The sequence below is a fragment of the Onychomys torridus genome, chromosome 15 (assembly GCF_903995425.1).
Source record: "Onychomys torridus chromosome 15, mOncTor1.1, whole genome shotgun sequence".
NCBI classification, from domain to species: Eukaryota; Metazoa; Chordata; class Mammalia; order Rodentia; family Cricetidae; genus Onychomys; species Onychomys torridus.
In genome coordinates this window covers 38,848,029-38,869,811 of record NC_050457.1, presented here as the reverse complement: position 1 = coordinate 38,869,811, position 21,783 = coordinate 38,848,029, and the positions used below count along the sequence as shown (strand labels likewise).

General features: G+C 36.7%; 1 pseudogene; it reads right to left on the bottom strand.

Annotated features, from left to right (window-relative positions):
• The window catches only part of LOC118596159, a 38,794-nt pseudogene extending 17,779 nt beyond the window's left edge, over positions 1 to 21,015 (bottom strand).
• Between the last annotated feature and the right edge of the window lie 768 nt (positions 21,016 to 21,783).

Sequence of the window (21,783 nt, the reverse complement as noted above, 5' to 3'; positions counted from 1 at the left end):
CTTAATGCATCTAACCTTCTGAACACCATCGATTAGCTTAGCTTTCTTTACATGTGCTCAGAGCATGGCCATCAGCCTGTTGTTACACGGCACTGTCTTATGTGACACTGTTGGGCATTTTAGGCAAGTTTTTGGGTACTGTGCTGAAAATGAAAAATTAGAATGGTCCTGTAGGCTCAAAAGACAAAGAAGGGCGTTTTGTAGATGATCAGGTGAGAAAACAACAAAAAAGGTAATATTAAAAAAATACTATTAAGCTTTAGGCCCAGAAATGTTTACCATTTGATCCTTCACAGAATGTCTCCAATGTATAATTTAGATATTTATCTTTTTATCTAAACTTAATGATGATCAGAAATTTTTGACTGTTTCATCATCATAAAAAGCAGTCTATGTCTATGTAAAGAAATAAAATAAAAATAATTCCTGCTAATTGATTAAAAAATAAATCTAGGTCTAGAGTTTGTTCCCTTCATTGCATACCAGGTCTTATTAAGGAATGGGCAGGACTCACCTCTGCTGATTTGGTACCCTATTTGATGGTGAATACTAACTTTCTTAGCTTAATCTCATGGATTTTAAGATTCAATCAGAAACAGTTACATAAGAGACTAGATCATTGTTACCTGCTTTCCTTGCTTATATTTTTCACTTGCTCACTCATCCTTTTCTTCTGAAAAAAAAATGTGTGAGATTCATTCTCACATAACATTTATTATTTTTCCCTAAATCTATTGATTTTGCTAACAGGGCTCTGTCTCTCACTTATTCTTTACTTAAGCCTTTGCAAAATGCATTTTAAATTCTATAGTGGATTTGTCTCATGTGGTTTCACAACAGAAAAGCTTTCAATTCATAATTTCCTCCCCAAAGGATAAATATCTAAGGAAAGGTTGTTCTTCATCTGTACCCAAGCATGAAAGCTAACACAGGTGAGTAAAAGCAAAGAGCAGCAATGTCCAGAACCTTGACCTTGACTACAGAAGCACTGAGCCAGGTCCATGTGCAGGTTCCACCATGGATAATGAATGGATAGCCAATCAGAATTAAAGACTATTTGCTAACAGTACAGACCTTTATTAGGGGAAAAAACAGGCAGAGGGTATCTCTGTAAGCACTGGTGTTCACAAGCTGAGATTGTTGTAGGCAGAAAGAGGAGAGAAGAGGTTGAAAAGTTTTCCCTTTTTGGCCTGTGGTTGGTGATTGCTAGGGATAACCCATGATTAGTGAGTTAAAGAATGAACAGTGACCAATAAACATCTTTCCCATAACTTAGGATCAACGGGGCAGGGAAGACAAGAAGCTAGAGATACAAGCCACTTTACTTCTAGAAACCAAGTTAATAGAGTTATGGGAATTGTCTCATTTCCATCAAAATTGAGGAGTTTATAAAAGTTAGCCATGTCCATGGCTAACAGTAAGGTGCATGACCTCCAGCAATCAGTCCAAGGTTCAACTGTAAAACCCTTGTTTTCCTAAAGTCTACCATGGCAAACACCAGTACTTGTGTGGTCTGTAGACTTTTCTTCTGTGTTCTGGGTTTTGTTTTGTTTTGTTTTTAATCACATTAAATAGAAGGATTAATCCTACTTTTAGAATTCATAGGATTCATAGGACATTCCAACAATATAACCTATTGCTGACAGATGCTGGAATGAAAGAAAGTGAGTGCTTAAACTACACTCCAGTAGCTCTTATGTAAGTATTTAAATGCAATCATGGTTGACCAGCATTTGAGATTAGTTCTTTCTCTGTTATCAAAACCTTTGTTCAGACCAACTCTTCTGTTTATTTTGACCTCTTCAGGTAGGATTAAAGCCACATAGCCCTCTCTGTACTTCACTTTGAATCCATTATAGATGCAAGCACTCAAATCCACAGTAAAGCAATGCGTGTGCTCTAAATTTGAAACTAAAAGATAACCTTGACATTGTACGAAGTCAATTTCATTCATTAGGCAAATTGCCACATTTGAGAATAAGCAAATTAAGCATTTTCATCTGTCTTTTGGCTTCTGTGAGTAGTGTAATCACCACGGATTGTGTCATGGATCAGATTCAAAGCCATGTAATTGTATGTCAGTGGGCGATACTGCACTGAGCATTCTCCTGGGGTTCTTTCCAAGCCCACCTTCAGCTTCATGCTCTCTTTGGACATACCATGACTTCTGGTATACAATAAGGATCATTTGGAAGCATTGTTCTTTCAAGCCTCTTAGGCCATATCCAATTTGGACGATCTTGCTGTCCCCATCTTAAACTGAAGTAATAATAATACACAGCAAAAGTAATGAATAGTTGCCTATTGTTTGTGAGAATTGTGTGGCAAAGAAACACTCTGCATGTGGACCCCTTCCAGGAAACTCAAATTTGTATTATTAATCCTTGTTGTAAATTGCTACCATCTATGGAAATTGCTACAGTGCAAACTGCAGAAATATATTTCCTTTGTTAAAAACCTAATTGATTCATTTAGAGCTTTCTTTTGTTAATCCACCAAATCACAGCTACTAAATATTGCATGTTATAGCCATAGATACAGTCATTATTAGCATGACAATTATTGTGGGGGTTTTCTTTCAACCCACATTCACATATCTTTTTTCCTTTAATATAATATGACCTATACTTCAGGATATTTTATTGCAATAGAATTTAAAGTTCATCTCTAAAAGGAAATCATCCCAAGAAAGCACTATAATAATCCGTCTTCACTATACAAGAATATGTATGTTTGTCTAAACACATATACATATATTTTGTGCTGTTATAAAATGAATGGTAGGGGCATTTAAAAAATCTTCATAAATACCTCTGACCCATTATCTCTATCTCTTTCCCTAACATAAAACTAAATAAACCTTTTATAATTAGGTTGACTAATCACATAATATAGCAATAAGATAGAAAACCTTCCTCTATTCTCCTTTATTGTTTGTTTTATATCAGTGATTAAAAAGATGCTTCATCTTACCCCACATAACACTCCTTAGAGGTAACTACCAGTTTTTTCCTCATTTTTGAAAAGGTTAAGTGAGAGGATTGGTTCTGAACTTTCTTCCAAGTTTAAGTGAAGCTTCGGCTGTATCATCTTGAACCCAAATCTTTAAGATCAATCTCTGGATCCTCAGTCCTAAGTTACTATCTCCTAACACAAAACTAGATCCTTTTCTTTCCTGTTTCACTGCTCATTGAAGACCTACTTAACGTTAGACAACAACAATTTCAACCATTAACAATCTTTTCTCCAAGGAAGCATAAATCTTTAAGCTCTGCTATTTCTCATAAGGCTACACAAGTGATAGTTTTATTCAACTATTTAATATGATTCTCTCTAATTCCTAATTGCAAAATCATCAGGGTTCAGAACAACTGTTATCATCTTTGATTGGTGTATGTTTCAGAGCATACTTTTGGTAACATCAGGGTACACACTATCTCAAATGACACATCTGAACCACCAATATGTACAGGTGTAAATGTTAACCTGTATTTTCCTCCAGGGAAATATGTTGGCATTTCATTACTTACTTTACAAAAATAAACAAGGTAAGGTTCTAAAGTTCACATCTTTTGCATAAAAAATGCAAACCAAAAATGATGCTTCTGAGGAGTGAGATGTCACATGGAAGAGATGTATTCTCCCTCACTTATTCTGGTCTTCACACCTTTTCTTTTATTTCTTTTCTTCTTTTTTTTTTTTTGTCAAAATACACATTATGATTTTCATGTCCAATTTCTGACTCCTTTGTAAAAATATACTTGTAGTCTCTTGAAGTCCCCGTGAACTTCTATATCAAGTTTTAAAGTAACTTTTTTTACTTGCAAATTAGAATGCAAAATGCTTGGGCTTCGATGGAGGTAAAAGGAAAATTCCTATTACAGCATCTGCAAATTACCAGTGAAAGTCACTTAGAACTTATCCTGCAGTGCTTTTGAGGAACTTCGCTTGTTTTCTTCAAAGAAGAAAAATGCTTCATGAAAGGCCTAATAACACATTTAAATTACTGAGGATAATTTGAAAATTTAAGTTTTATGGAATTTAGATGATTACTAGAATCCCAGCAAGTAGCATAATGGACATAATTTTTTATAACAATTGAGAATTACTCTGCACATGATACACTCACATTGATTTCAACCTCACATTTAAAAACTATACTTAACCCAAGTCACCAATCAAAATGGTTTTTTTCAGCAAAATATAATTAGCTTGAGAAAAACTTTAGGTTACCCATATTGTCCTAATTTAAATTAAATGTCATATACTTATTTAAGATATCAAATCATATAATCTTTAGGCAATTTCATAATTTTGCAAAAATAATTCTGGAACCTAATATATGGAGACATAGATATTTAATAATCTGTATTACATAAATGTATACATTTGTCATTTTCTCTTAGTATTTAAAGAGGATAATTTCTGGTGTTCAAGTCCCTTATACAAAGTTGTTTGGTATTACGTTAAAACTATACACAATCTACCATGCTTTTAAATTTGTTTTAAAATTTTTTTTTGAGAAGTTCATACATAGGTACTATAGTTACATCCTTCCCTCTCTTGCTGATACACACACACAAAAATACTGAGTCCATTCATATTGTTCATATGTACATGTGTTTAGCGTTGACCATGAGGGATTAAATAACCTATCAGGCAGTTCATCCCTGGAGAAAACTGGTTCTTCCTCTTTTCATATTGGGTTGGGAACTTATGAGATTTTCCCCAGCAACACTAGTAAGCCAGCTAATGTACTCATTATGCAAATCTTATTTTGGTAAACTTTTTTTTTTTTTTTTTTTTTTTGAGATTGCATGAGTCCAGTATCCCTGTCATGTCATGTCTAGGAGTTACTGTATCACTGCAGGCATCCTGGTTCTCACTTTATATCATGCAATAACTAATGGAACATCCTCGCTACATAACTTGATGTAATGCTGTATTGCACATAGAATAATGTCAATGTCTATACATTTTCACTGCATATACAGTTTGTATTTACTGTTTTCAGTTAGTGTTTGGTTGAAGTCTGGGCTGTGAAATCAATACAGAGGGCTTACTTTATATCTAATATCTATCTAGATCTGTCTCTATCCACTTGCATACATGCTGGCTGGTCTTGGTCTCACAATCCTTCTTCTTTTGCCTCTTAAATTCAGGGATTACAGCCATACACCAATATGCCTAGAACTATCTGAATTTTTAAATTCAATTATCTAAAGAATTCTCTTTGTTTTAGATATTACATTGGCATTATGCTAAGCAAATTAAGCCAAGCATACAAATGATCATATGATATCACTAACAGGCAGACTCTGACACAGGGTACAAATACAGAGTAAAAGGGGTTCCAAGAAGCCCAGGCCTAGGTTGGAGGGTAAAAGAAGTAAAAGACTTTGTTCTAATTGCACAAAGTTCCAGTTAGACAAGTGGAATGTGTTTTCTGAGATCTATTGTAGAGTGGTAATACTAATATTAGCAGACATTTCAAAATTGCTAAAAGAATAGGTTTTACATAGTCTATTAGACAATTGATATCATATATATATATATATATATATATATATATATATCACAAAATGACATATTGTGCTCTGTAAATGTAAATATATTTAATGCATTCTCTATTATATCTATATCATATAAGAGTATTATAAAAATGAAACTGAAATAATAACCGTAGAATGAAAGCTAATGTGAGTTAGATATATAAAGTAATGCTCACTTGCTGTTTTTTCCTGTGATGGAAGGTGGCTGTTCTATGTCTCTTTTAGAAGGTACCATAGTCATAATCATGCCACAAAGGACTGACTCTGAAACCCACCATTTATTTTGGAGTTAATTTTCTAATTCTAATTTTTGTCCCCTGTGAGTTGCACACTGTGATGAGTTTATTTTAAGATAAAAGTAACTGCCAATGGTTCCATTCACAAAACCTCCTGGGAAAAGCTATTCACTTTGTGTTCCCCACATATGTGCCCAGAAGAGACAACAGGCGACATTGAAATCTGGCGCATCCTGGGTTTCTCACGCCCTTGAGAAAGTCTCGGCTGCATGGGTTCTAATAGTGCCAAGACCAGCTTTCATTCTTTACAATGTTTATTCCAGCTAGTCTGCTCAGAGAGGCTGGCTGTGTTTTCCTGAACTAATTTTGTTTTTGTTTGTTTTTGGCATTGAAGCCTGAGCTTCTTGGGTTAAACTGACAGGGGACCCTATAAATAGTACTTTCTTGATAGCTTAGAACACCTGCATTTCTTATCATGGTCTCTCTGAAGTTCACATCTTCACCATTCTTTCCCTAAGTCATGCATCCAGTTACTAAATGGTCTGTTTCCATGGAGCACTGAGTCCCCTACTCAGTCTCCACACACTGCAAATACACTGTTCTTTTGAAAATGTTCCTCTAAATTGTTGGTTCTCAACATTCCTAGTGCTGCAACCCTTTAATATAGTTCCTTATGTTGTGGTGATCCCCAACCATAAATTATTTTGTTGCTACTTCATAACTTAAATTTGATACTGTTATGAATAGCAATGCAAGTATCTGATACATGACCCAGAGTGGTTCTTGACCCACAGGTTGATAACCACTGGAGATGTCATCAAAAGTGTTTTGTCACCTACAATTCAATGGCAGGTATATATTCTGTAAAATGTGTTCTTGGATGATTTACACTGAAAGAATACCACAGAATATATTTATATAAAACAAAATGGTGTAAGATAGTTAAGAGGCTCAGTAAATGAGATGAACATAGCAATAACAGTTTAGTATATCATAGAAAATGTTATTAATATTGCCAAAATAATGATAAAATTACAGCACAGTAAATACGTAAAACAATGACAGTTTATCTCATTATCAGGTCCTATGCACAATTGTATATACTGTACTTGTATGTGACTGACAGGTTAGTCAGCTGTTTTCAACAACTCTACTACAGATGTGTAAAGATTGCCCTATGATTAGCTGGCATACCAATAGCCAACAAGAATCATTAAGCTCCACTGTAATTACGTAGGAACAAAATTGTATATGTGGTCCACTGTTGACCAAATCTTTTATGCAATATGAGACTATTTATTATGTTTGCCATGTTATAATACCTAAATTTCCAGGAAGGAATACAAATTCCATAGGGAGGAAGCATAATAAATGCACAATGGAATCTGTTGTTTGTTTTTTGAAGTCCCTTATCACTCTGAGGCAATCTTGCTTCACTACTGAATGACTCATAGTCCATTATGTGTCCATGGGGTTGGCATGTGCTACTGTCTTATCTGGATATGCCATCTGATAGTTTAAAACTAACCTCAAACATTACTCCTTCCTTTTCTGTTCCCTAAATTATTTTATTTATTCTTTGTCTTCCCTTGGTGACCTCTCTCTTCTCCCTCAGTATTTTTCTCCATCATTATTATAGATTTATTTTCTCTCTCAAATTATGAAGATAATTTATGAACCACTTTGTTCTCCTCCATAGTGTATTTTCTACACTCTTTGGAGAAAAATCCTTCTATCTGTGTACATTTTTCATTTTTGCCTATGTATCTTGGGGTTTGCTCTGGATATTGTATTAGCAGGAATACTTTTCGCTTTCAAAGTTTCCTGAATGAAATCAGAAAGAATGACAAATTGAATTTTAATATTCCATTTACCAGAATGCATGCCATAATTTCAGCTATTCACTTCTTATTCTAAGAACACTATCTTTTTCTTACATTTTATTGTTTGCTTCAAGTAAAATACATTTCAAAAAACTTAATATACCTAGTTTGTTGGAGTAAAAGATAGAAGTAACTTCAAAATCAGAAGCAACTTCAAACACAAAGGTGTCATTTAAGTGCATTCTGTTACTTGAGGAATTTGTGTACAGAACAGTACATGTCACTACTACTTAAGTTTAGCTGAACAGGTACATAGATCAACTCAAAGCCATGATTTTCCTAATCATAGCCTGGATCCTGTGAACAGCTCTGATAGGATCCTTTTCCCATTAAGTCATTCTCTCTACAACTTGGCTTCTTTCAAATGAGACACACACACACACACACACACACACACACGCACACACACACACACACACACACAGAGAGAGAGAGAGAGAGAGAGAGAGAGAGAGAGAGAGAGAGAGAGACTAAGTATGCGTAAAAGTTATTATATGGATTGGACAAACACTAAACTTAGTATAATAAGCATATAGGAATTATGATTTTATGCCATAGAAGAAGCTCTTCTGATTATTTTTCTTTATTTTCCCTATTGTTTTGTGTCTTTCTGATACATAGGCAGGTGGTTTTTATGGCATCCCCTAGCCCAAAAGCCAAAGTTCGCATTTCCATTCATAATGGGAACATTTCTGAATCTTGCTGCCTCTCACAGACTGTTTACTGCATGCTCGTGACATAACCATTATCTTTTCATTCTAATCTTCTTTGTCCATGTAACAGTGAAGTGCAGGATGGGGGATTAGCAGTGCTCTGACTTAATCAGTTTAGAAAAATCTCCAGAGAAAGCCGCCCTCCCTTTCATCCACCACAGATGTTTTGTCTTCACTTGATTAGGCAATTGATTTGGCCCCCAGTGCCTCCAGCAAGGAAAGATGCTCTTAGCATGTATTTGTATACTAAAACATGGCAAGGGATGGAATGTGTCCTATCTGGTACCACTGGATATGGAATAAATCATTCCAGGATGTTACTTGCATTCATTTTACTAGCTGGAGAAAAAAGGAAAAAAAAAAAAAACAGAAAGAAAAGAAGTTTGCAGACATTTTATTCTTTTCATCCCACAACCTGCTAATGTGTGGTCGAGTGCACTGTGATTCCACAACACAGCAGGATGCTCTTCGCTATAATTCCTGTTGTATATACAGCAGCTGTACATTGAGAAGATTACTAGGAAGACATTTGAAGAGAAGTCAAGTTCAAGTTGTTCACACAGGTGAATGAGCAGTGCAGCTGGGGTTCAAGACATCTCCCTGCTTTAACCCATTACCAAGTGACCCTATTAAAAGTTCATTTTAAGATACACAGGTAGGACAGTGTGAGTATCAAAGCGATGCCTAGAGTGAGTTAGATCCAGAGACATTACTGTGACTCCTCCCCTGAAGAAGTTCTATATTTGTGATGGAACCCCTGTTTATCTCTCCTGCTTGAGTCTATTCCACTATCAAGATGATATTCTGAAAGCTTACATCGAGTACTCATCAACTACGTGATTTCTTCCAGTTTTTCTAAAGGTACTTGATGAATTATTATTCCAGTTTTCTGAAGGTATCTGATGAGTTATTCTTCCAGTTTTTCTGAAAGTACCTGATAAGCTATTGCAAGCAAAGGAACAGTAGAAGTGAACTCAGCCAACTCAAGGCATTTAGCTACTATATTTGTTACTTGAAGTTTATGTTTAAGTATTTCATCTCTTTTTTATATTTTGCAGAATGTATTTTCATTTGAATTATCACCTAGTACCATATGTCATCACCAAAGAAAATGTATTTCCAATGAATAGTTCATTAGAAATAGTTTGTTGTGTGATTGAATGCCAAAATAATGGATTTTACAACTTTAATCCTGTAAAGTATTGTCACAAATTTAAATCAAGGATTCCAAAAGTGTCAGATTGTTAATTTCTTTTCTTATTTATCTCTTGAATACTCACATGTTAAGGAACAGGATTATTTGTAACTGTATTATTGCTTTAAGTTATTGTACTGTGTGACTATCCAATGTAAGTTGGAAATCAGTTTACACAATGACAATGGGATGGAGCACTGTGAGTGTACTCCTTCATTATCATATCATATTTTCTGGTAAATAAACTAAAATTGTATCAGCAGTTGATAATCAGAATGGTTAACCATTTTGGAGGTCACGCTTGCTACAGAGAAGGGAAACTCAAAGCAGAATGGTAGAAGAGAGATTAACACGCAGGTGATGCGTATTTCCTGTACATGGTGTCATTAAACATGAGACCAAGTATGGGTTTTGCTTTGTTATCTTATGAAACTTAAAAATTTCTTATTTCCAGACAGTCTAATAGTTTTATGCTAGTTGTTGAGCATGGTGAAACATGAGCATTTCCCATACAAGTGAAAGCTGAGGCACCCTGAAAGCATCAGTGAGCCAAATGTTTGTGTTTGTGAACAATGGGTGCACAGATCACCATAGAGATGCATAATCCTTTTAATCCTTCTTAGAATACTTTCTCCTAGCCAAAATGTAATCACTGTGTAATGAGAGGAATCTACACCCACAGTAAAAGTGTATGGACTAGTATGGATTTTTTTTTTTTAAGTTGGACCCCTTAAACTGTCCTTCACAGATAATTAGGTTCATGAGATTAAGGATGTACTCTGAAGATTAGATGAAAGTCCCTACTGTAAAATGTAACATATGAAGGGCCCTTTCCTGCCATATGGTGGCTGAAAGCATCACGGCCTTTGGGGAGCCTTGTTTGACTTTGCCACAATCTGTTGCCAGACCCCACAGGTGAAAGCTGATTCCAGAGGACTTAAATTTCACAAAGACTTACAAAGACACTATCAAAATCACTAGGATGCAAATATTGCCGTGTTAGAGTTATGACCATGTGTTTGTGTACCCATCTACACTTATTGTATCACAAATTGTATTCATTTAGCTCATGAATGCCAGTGCCATCAATACTGAGAGTACCTTCTCCAAACTTAATGAATGTCTCAGAAACTCTGTGGAGTCACGGAGAATACTAACATTTGTAGCACTTCATATCTCCCTCAATGTTTACATCTTATTACTTACTAACTCAGAAAATAAGGAAACTGTAAGGAAAGAATATTTTAATACAGGTCACTTATTATCGTAGACTGAGATTTGATGCTTCATCTAAATTTTATGTCAAAATTGTCATTCTATGTGCCCAGACATAGTGATTAACAATTGAACGCCTCTCTAAACAGAGAAAACCCTTTTACAGTAATGATAATCAGCCCAGAAATAATATTGCCAATGTTGCATTTCCATGGGTATTAATATGCTTAAATCCTTCTGCTCTAAATTTTATATATATTTTAATATAGTTATTAAGTTTTTGAGAATCTCATACAATGTATTTTTTATCATGTTCCCCCCCACACCTCTTCCTATTCCCTCCAGATCCACTCTAAATTGTGTCCTCTCTCTCTTTCTCTTTCTTTCTCTCTCTCTCTCTCTCTCTCTCTCTCTCTCTCTCTCTCTTAAATATCACATCAAATTCAGTTTGTGCTGTCCATCTGCCCCTGGATGTGGGCCCGTCCACTGGAGCATGGTTGACTTACTAGGGGCCACAAACTTAAGGGAAAACTGATTCTCTCTTCTCCAAAAGCCATCAATTGCCCAGATTGCCTTAGTCATTGGTGGAGCCCAACAATCTCCTCCCCCCATCCCCCACCCTCCACCCCCACCCCCACCCCAACCATGATAGAATGGTGACTGCCTTATCTCCAGGTCTTTTTCAGGCAACTCACAGCTTCTGTGGGTTCATGAAATACAGCAGCCTGAGCTTAGGACAAACATGATCATAGGATAAAAGACTGTCTTCAAAATTAGGAAGTTAGTGAGAGCTTAGCAATTACGAATTATGTAATTAGCTTCACAAATTTTAAGAATATTGAAGTCTAACTACTTATATCAGATGGCAAACCAGTTTGAATCTTCATCTTTGACTCCAAGTTTCTAAAACCTCATAAGATATGTGTGTTCTGTCTTGACGTTACCTAATTTGTACTGTTTTGAACTAAGACACCCAATGACCATTTCGTCAGCATTCTTTCTAAAATACTTCTCTTCTGTTTTGTAAGACATACAGGATGCTGTCCTCTAACTGTGCCCCTTTATCATTTACTCACAATCATACACGGATGTAAAAATTAAGATGCCACCATCTAGACAGAATATATTTCAAAAATTTAGAATTTGAAGGTTAAAAAATCATAGTCAAGTCATGGTTTGGAGCTAAGAACGTTATTCTTCTGAGCTTCTTTAGAATTTGAGGACTTAAAGAGAATAGGGGAAGTTGAGGTTCCTTGGGGTTCCTGACCTGCTAAAGGGATAGGTAAAGTGCTAATCATGGCCTGCGTATGATCTACATTTTGATATTCTAGCAAATCATATGAATATATTTGATATAGCATCTCAGAAAAACAGGCATTGTGCTAGAGATTGCCATGTAGGAAATGCGTTGAGTAGTTTGTTTCTTTAGGAAAAATGCTTATAGAAAAATAAGAAAAATGGACTTGGGTAAAGCAAGCAACCAGTTAAATTGTAAAATTGTCCTGACAAAGGTATCAGTGTATATAGCTAGAAGTTTTCCTGGTGTCACCTTACACCAACGTCCCACAACCATTTATAAAATCACTGTGTCCTGCCTGGTTCTGCAATCACTCAGACCCAAGTAAACACACAGAGGCTTACATCAATTACAAATTCTTGCTAGCTAGCCTTTATATCTTAAATTAACCCATTTATATTAATCTATAAATTACCATGTGGCTTTGGCTTACTGGTCTGCTGGCATGTTGTTCCTTTGGTGGTGGCTGGCATCTGTTTTGGCTCTCCTTTCTCTTCCCATCTATCTGTTTTGATTTTCTACCTGCCTCTAAGCTGCCTTGCCATAGGCCAAATGGTTTTATTTATCAACCAATGAGAGCAATGTATTTTCAAAGCATACAGAAAGACATCCACAGCAAGTGTATTCCACAGGAATCTTTAGGCTGGTGCAGCCATTCAGAATTATCTAAAGTAAAGATGAAGTCTTTATCTCTATTGGTCATTTACTGGGATGGATGGCCTTCTTGGCCTGAGAGTGAATCTCAGAAGGAATTTTAGCTAAGCCTCAGCAACTGCTGGCACTCTGGAAATACGGGACAATGAGTACTCAGTTCCAATGAGGAATTTAGTTGAGGAGCATTTATCTGTCTGTGTATGGGACACAACAGTTTTGTCCTTTTGTGAGGGATACTGTTTCTATTTGTTAGATTTTCTTCTTGATTTACCACATCCTAATTTACTATATACTTTACTGAATACTCTACTATACATCTATTTCCCCCCCCCCACTAGATTACCCGTGAAGAAGTATCTGAGGCTAGCATGTCTAGTGGGGTCATCCTTGTTCAGGTCTTTTTTAGGCAGTCTTGTTAATGATAATTCATGGGTATAGCTTCTTTGATATTTCTAGGAGATGCAACCTCTGAACTTCTGTTCTGGCCAACTTCTGTTCCTCTGAATCTTACAATCTTCCCACCGTTTTTTGCGTTTGTTTCCTGTGCCTTAAGTGAAGAAGCTGCCATGTAGATGTATCAGTTGGGTCCAGCACTCCTTGTCCAATTGTTCTTTCCATTTTGATTGGCTGTGGGTTTCAGTAATGGTCCATACCCTGAAATAATATACAAGTAAGATTACATGATTAAACAGGGTGCATTTGTGTATTTAAAAATGTATGTGTGTGTATGTATATGTACATATATATATATATATAACATCAGTTAAAGAAATAGAGGCCATGAGTTTGAAAGAAGGCAACAGGGGAGGGGTTGTACATGGGAAATGTTGGGGGGATGAGAGGAGAAAGAGGGAAATGATGTAGCTATATTTTAATTTAAAAAAAAAAAACAGTTAAAATGAGTGAATTCCCTAAGTGGGACACACGTATAAACCACCTCACTCCCAACAATTCAAGGAAAATTATATAGGAGAGGGAGGTGAAGAGAATGTATGAGCTGGAGGACAGGGAAATATGAAATGTTCTCTTCCTGACATGGCAGCTATTGTACTCATGAACTCACAGCAGCTGTGGTTACCTACACAAGATGCTCCAAGGATCCAGCCAGTCAAAACTTCAGCATATATAAGGGAAGGCTCACAAGAGCCACTCCTATCTGAGAAGCTCTTTAGCAGCTGTGGAGCGATGGCATTTTGTCTGAGGACATGATCGTTGGTAGTTTGCCCATGCTCCAGGGGATGCCTCCATACCTGCTTGCCATGCGCATAGGCACAGGACTACATGACTCAGTGGCTACAGACAAAAAGAAGAGAGAAGAGGACATGACAATGGGAGAAGTCATCTTGGGGGAATCCAGCGAGAATTGAAGTGGACACTTAGAGAGGGATCAAATAGAATACAAATGTATGAAATTTCCCTGAAACAATAAAAGGTTTATTACAGAAAAATTTAAGGAATAAAATCCCCAGTAACAATATTCATGTCAAAGGCTACCACTAGGTTGATTACATATTAATACATTTACTGTATCTATTGCATATTACATATATTTTTTGAGTCATGGTCTCACTGTGCATTCCAGTCAGTCTGGCTTCAAATGTGCCATCCTACTGCCTCAGCCTCCCCAATACTAGCATTATGAGAATGCGCCAAAACATCCAGCTTTCTGTATGTATTTTTCTGCGTACCATTTTCTTTTAGCTACCTCACTAAATTTTCTGTGATATAAGGTTGTCTGATATATGGGAAAATATTTTAGAAATATATGAAATGTTACTTTCTCATGCATTCATTCATACATACAGACATAATTCCTCTTGAAAGACATGTGAGACCTGTTAATACAGAATCCAGAGAAGGAAGTTGAAAATCTTTAAATCAGACATAGAAGAAATATATTGATATGCTTCTATAAATTTTGAATTGGAGAGTATTACTTTCCCTAAATAATCAATGAATGCAAACGCTAATATGCAATGAATATGAATATAAACTTTTTGAAAACTTCTATTTGAAGAACTAAAGCAATCAGTAGCATTTATTGAATTCTTAGGACGTTCCAGAGACTTAAGCAAGTGTAAATGACAAAGAATGTGACAAGTGAATTTCCTGACTCAACACAGGTAGAAGTGCAGCTAAGAGGATGTGCACACAACAGTTACATAAGTAGACATGCTATTCATAGCATCATTAAAGAAGCAAGATTCCCATCATTGCACAATTTAAGTTAACCATTGCAATGCATTATGTACTACCAGATTTATTTAACTTATGTAGATATATTGTTCATAATATATAACATGTTTCAGAAATATATTTAGTAAGCAATGTGTCAGTTATTTTAAGAGGTCAAAGACAAAATACATGTAAATTATAAGTAAACATAATCTTTTGTATATAATCGAGGCCAATTAAGAAATATTCCATATCATTTTTCCTTTTTACCAAATGTTACCCACAAACTATGACTACAAGGCCACTAACCAATCAGATGATGGTCATCATTTTAAGCCTTTCAAACATTCCCAGCACTTTCGAAAATTATAAATGTCTGCTAATTATTCAAAGTATCAAAGATAATCATGGAAAACACATTAAATCATTTGAAGATGGCACATTAAAAGGTGCCCCCTGGGTAGAGGTTCTCCCTAAGCCTCCACCAGTTGACTAATCAAATCTGAAACTTGGGCCGTTTGTTGTTGTCTTTTTTTTTCCCACTTAAGGACAGGAAGGCGTGTAAACATCAAGTTTTTCCCACATAATATAAAGTTAGAAATTAATGCCATGTTAACCTTGAGAGTTCTGAAAGCCGACACAGACGAATGAATTTGTTTTTGTTTTGGACTTCAGAATTGTCGTGTCCTCCATCACCCTTAAGATCCAGTGCTTCTGAATGGGATTCTGCACAACCATTGTCAATTAGGCGCTTTATGACTGGCTCTAAAATGATTAGCAAGTTAATCCATCTGTATCAGATGAAATTAACTAGATCAGAAACCTGCAGAAGGATTACAAGGATTCACCTGGGGAAAGTGTTTATCCCAGTCCTGGCTACCACTTAATAGGCCTATTAAATAAAATCTCAGTGCTTAGCTAATGATGCTTATTTCCATCTCCCTTCTGAAATGAAGAAAATCTGTGTCCCTCCAGAGTACAGTCACCCAAAGAATCACGGAGGGAAAAGAAGAAATGGAAACGAAAGTGACACCAAGTCATCTCACCAAACTCAAGGCGATGCTGTTTGGATGATTCAGACATTTGTGGTTGATTTCCTTCAGCCTCTTGTGGATACCTTCTCTGGGCATCACAGTTAGGGATGCAACGTCTGTGTCACTATTCCAAAAGGCTGTGCAAGCAAAGGCTGTGTCAGAAGATGAGAACAGAGGGTCTCCATGACAGGAAGGGTGTCTAGGTCTTCAGTCTAAGCACTGCAGAGACTGAAGCACAAGGCCAGCCTAGGTTACACACTGATTTCCACCTAGAGGAGTGAAATCATCTTAAGAAATGAGTCCAACAAAGCATCCTGAGAAACCAATCTTTTTTCATGGCGAGAGTAGATGTACAGGAATCCCCTTACAACTTTGTGTGTAGGTGAAGTACGTTACTTTTCATCATCAGAGCAACATAGCAGATAACGTTATTTATTTCAATTTGCCTTTTTTTCCCCCTCTTGATTGGGAGTGGAATTATAACTTTAGCCCGGAAAGCAAATTATATGCACATTCATGTGTCTTCTCTGTGGAAAGACATAGGTCAGTTCTGCTTAATAATACATTGAACAACTTGAGAACTTAATGCTTCTATCAACATTTCCTATAAATTATCATTGTCTGTCCTTTCTGCATTCCAGGACTGCTCTGCCCTTGTTCCGTTCTGAAGTCCACAAGTGGAGGTGGTGGTTAAAGCAGTAGCTACTATCATTTTTCAGAAGTGATGGGCCGGAAGAAACTGGTTCCTTGGAAGATAATTAATATGTGAGTCAAGAGTTGTTACTCCAGACTTTAGCAGGAGAGAGAAAGAATCTGGCTTAAGGCAATGCAATTTTAGATTTTCTTACTTTCTATCAGCATAAGCCTAATTTAATTTTGAAACACACTTTTAAAGAAATGGATTAGTATTCTGAAAAATTAGTAATATACTAGAGGAATGAATAAGAATGAAATGTTAATAAAGTTAATTTTTTTTCTGATGATGATTATGAATCAGTGCATCCAAACCAAAAAGCCTGAACCAAAAAGCCCAGATCAAAAAAAAAAAAAAAAAAAAAAAACCTGAGATGAAAATTTGATGCAGAAACACATCTTCATTATTATGGAAGAACAAATATTCCAAAACCTCCAATTTCAGCACATGTAAGAGTGATGTATAAATTATTGCAAACATTTTTAAGTGCACAGCTGAAAGCAAAGTAAATTGAATAAAATTCTCAGTGGCTGAAAATGAGTATAGATCAAGACGATAAAAAATAGCAAGAAGAGCTGCAGTGAGCACATCCCTGTGTTTAAGAGCCACAGGGCTTGAATTATGAGCCCCATGTAAACTTATGAGATACGGCCTATAGCCTGGGAAGGTAGTATTAGAAAATGACTCCATTATTTTTGTGGCACCTCAAATTAATATTAGAAATATCTAGAAGAAATGTATCTTTGATAGACAAGAACCCCTAAAACACATACAAGGTGTAGAATTTCCACCTGCTTTATTCTTTTTGGTTTTGTTTTTATGTTGAATTTAAGTAAAATATTGCTTTACTTCATTTTAAAATAATTCATAGTCAGTTTGAATTCTTATGGAACTTTTCTTATTGACTATGTATAAAATTCTGTCATCCCACTGAGCTACCCTTTAGTCCAGTGGTTCTCAACTTTCCTAATACTGCAACCCTTTAATACAGTTCCTCATGTGTTGACCTTCAATTATAAAATCATTTTCATTGCTACTTTGTAACTGTAATTTTGCTACTGTTATGAATTGTGATGTAAATACGTGATATGCAGGATAATTGATATATGAACCCTGTGAAAGGGTCATTTGAGCCCCAGAGAGAGCTCTACCCACAGGTTGAGAACTGTTGCACTTGTGTGTGTGTGTGTGTGTGTGTGTGTGTGTGTGTGTGTGTATGTGTGTGTGTGTGTGTGTAAAGAAATCTATTAATGAAATTAGTGATTTCTAGGTGGTATGAGTAAATTAGTCTGTTGTATCTTTTATTGTCTTCTGAATTACTTTGTTTCTAAATGAGATAAATCCTTCAATAAAACAAAAAAGATAAAAAATATACAAAAGATCAATCTCATATGTAACTCAAATTCAAAATAAAAATTAAAAAACAATTAAGGAAAACAGTCCAACCTTATAATCAATCTGCAAAAACAGAAGAAAACACTTTGGGATTTGTGATAGCAACCTAATACATGATACAATGTGAAAAAAAAATTAAGAAACAGAGTGACTGCAGTTCAGAAAACATGTGCTACCATAGCAACAGTCTCAGCAGCAGGCAGTCCAGTGAACTTCCTGTACTAGGACACTGAGGTCCTTGTAGCAGAATAGCATGACATCAGATAAACACAAAAGGCATCTGCCAGGACCTTGCAGCATGCTAGGAAAATGGAGCACAGTGGCAAAGTAGCTTAGATTGGAAAATAATTGCCACCCTCCCAGGAAGGTTAGTTTGGAGAGCAGCTGAAGGAGTAGGTGTGGAAACATATAGTCTCTAATCTTCAGATGCCATAATATTTAAGCTTTATTATCTCCATTCATTATTTAGGGAAGCCTAAACATGACAAGTTAGATCAATTTCTCAAGCTTCACATCTAGCTAGTGGCACAGGTCCCAAAGGATCAATAAACTTTTGAACTTCATAGTCTTTCCATTACATTCTGTTTCTTGTTACAATGATCATTGTACAATTGAAAATTAAAATTAATTGTTGAAGAAAAGTGTATAGTCTGCATTTAGTATAGTGCCTTCATTTCTGATATACCCTTGTTAAATATTTTATTGAAAAACCTTATATTATTTCTAATCATAAAAAATGTAAATGGAATATTTACAACTAACAAAGATATTAGGGGTTGGATATCTGGCAAGGGAAACTTAAACATTAACATATTGAAACTTTGTGGCGATAAAGAATTAAAATATGATAGCAAGATTATGAAACCAATCCAAACAGAAGACTAGTTAAATTGTGCTTTTGTTTGCTTCTTCCTATGTAGGCAAGGAATATTAGAGAAGTATGTTAAACATGTCTGTTCTTGGTTTGAATTGGTCAACTGATAAAATAGCAACAACAATTACCAAAAAGAGAAAAACCCTGCTATGTTTGACAGCACACATTGGCCCCCCCAGTACTGTGGGACAGAAATGGACAGATCCTAGGGACTTGCTGGCCAGCCAGTCTTCCCAGAGTGTAAGCTACAGATTCAATGAGGGATGTTATATCAAAAACAACAAATAAACAACAATAATGATGATGATGATGAATGTGAAGAGCAATGGAGGAAGGCACATGACACTGACCTCTATGTGTGCTTGAATGTGAACCCACACCCCTTCCATCCCATATATACACAAAAATAAAATCGTCTATGTCAGAATTCCACACTTGGCTAAACTCTCGCACCCCATTTTTAACTAATAGACAGACGACTTGATGAAAACAATTGTTACAGTCTCTGTATCTGTTTCCATCGGTTTCAGGGTGAAGCCTTTCTGATGACATTTGGAATAGGCACCAATCAATGAGTACAGCCAAATATCATCAGGAATCTTTTTTCGTTGTTGTTCTATCTTATGTCTCTGAGCTATCTAGCCTCTGGGTAGTGGGCTTTAGGCAGTAACCTTCTGTATCTCAGTGAGCCATATGTGCATTATCTCTCTAGGAGAACTTTGTTCTTGGTGTCTGAGAGCCAATAAAACCTGAAGGGTTAAGAAATATTTGGTGTTATTCGGCTTTTAATATTCAGCTGTCTTCTGCTATGAATGTCTTGAGTGCTGATATCCTACTAGGCCACAAACACAAACAATATAAACTTATCAGACCTACTGATGATCTGAACTAGGTAACATCCCTACAGAGACAACATCTGTCTCCTAGGCTTAGGAGATAGGTGGATTGTAGATGCATAGCTTTGCTTCTTGTGCAAATGAAGCACAGGCTTTCCTTCTCTAGACAGGCCAAACAGCATTCCAGAGCTATTGCCTCAGGACAAAAGGGTCTTTTTTTTTGTATAACCATGTGCAGTAAAGACTGGGACAGAATTCCTAGTCCAGGCAGAGTGGCATGGCCAGAGAGAAAGGGAGAAGGCAGAGCCTTTGTAGAAAGGAAGAATTTGAATCAGGTCAGGAAAGGAGGGGAGGAAGTAAAGATGGGAGACAAAGGAACAGAAGATGAAGAAGAGATCGATAACAGAAGAGCTTAGTTAGGGCTAGGAGAGGACAGGAAGAGAAGGGACAGAGAGGAGCAATTTACTAGAAATAAAGTTATGTAGATAGAATTTAATCTCAGAAGAATAAAGTAAACAGACAAAAGGCCATGGTGCACATAGATTCTTTTTCCTAAGATTATCTCACTCCTGCCATACTGTCTTCCCCAGGACTATGGGAGAAATCTTCTCAGGGTAGGCCCCTGGGAATATTTAGTTAATGAATCTGTTGCAGAAGATATTTGAGCAGGAGAAGGATTAGTAAAAAATTTAGTCTCAAGGACATAGGTAGAACCCTAGTCCTATTTATTGTGCCAATCAAAGTCTTTCTGATGATGCATTAATGACTTTGTAGGAGGTAAGGCAATTGCCTGATATCTAAAGTCACATGCCAGTAATGACATGACCCTTACTAATACCACAGTAGCAGGTCAAACCCTACATTACCCCTTTGAAGCTTCTTCTTTGGCCAATGTCTCTTAGTCTGTTGCCAGACTCACACCTCTGGAGGGTATTCATATTGGTGTGGTGGTATTCTAGGGGAAAATGCAAGCATACCCTCGCTCCCTGGTTAACAGAAGAACAGGGGGTTGCCACTGAAGGATGATGGGATCCCTCCAACACACCAGAGGCAATGGTGTCTCCCAAGGCAGGTAAATAAGCATGTTGTCCAATTTGGGCTTGTGTGACAGGGTTAACATATGGTCCTCGGCCCATGAGCATCTCAAGAGAAACAGCAATGTTGTACTGTACATTAAAATGAGCCTGAGCCTCAGCCTGGTCATCATAGGCAGCATACCAGATAAGGAAGACTGCAAGCTCCAACACAGTGGTACTAATCATAATAAGTCTATAAATGCATTGCTTATGGCTCAGGACTTGCTAAAAATATAGTGAGTCAGGACCTGATTCATTAGTGTCCTTGCAGACCAAGGACAGATCTACAAGAGGGTAGATATCCATGGATGATTGGCTGCATTGGGGCCCACATTAACTGGAAACACCATAGTGGACATATGCAGCACCAGAAATGAAGTAGGTTGGGAGGTACAAGGAGCAGGACATCCAGGTAAATCACTCTGTGTATACTTCAGTGGGGTGGTAGTCATTCAAGGCATAGGGGGGAGCAGGGGGGGGGTGGCTGCCAGTATAGGCTTAGGTACTGCCTCAATCATTTCCTCTCTCTTTCCATCCCTTTCCTTTCCTTTATGCCTATCTCATCCATTTCCTTGTCAGCAGGGACAGAGGAAATGTCAGTCATGGATGGAATGAAGGTGATAGATAAGTTGGTATTACATTGTTTCTGGCAGTGCTTATTGTGGGCCTTCATAAACTCCTTAATAGAGGAGGACTTTAAGCCAGCAATTATAACCAACAAAATGGGTATATAAAACAATTGGAGGGTTACTCTGGAGCCCACTTCCCTATTTCTGGCTGGAAACAGAACTCTCATTCAAAAATCAGGTTTTCAAATGTTTGCTGAACAGATCCATGGAACAAGCACCACAGCCTTCGTGCAAAACCTTTCTAGTTCTGATGTTATAGCCTAGAGGCCCTGGCTAATTATGGGGGACTTGAGAGCTCCAACAGGGACCTCTTTACAGTGAGGGA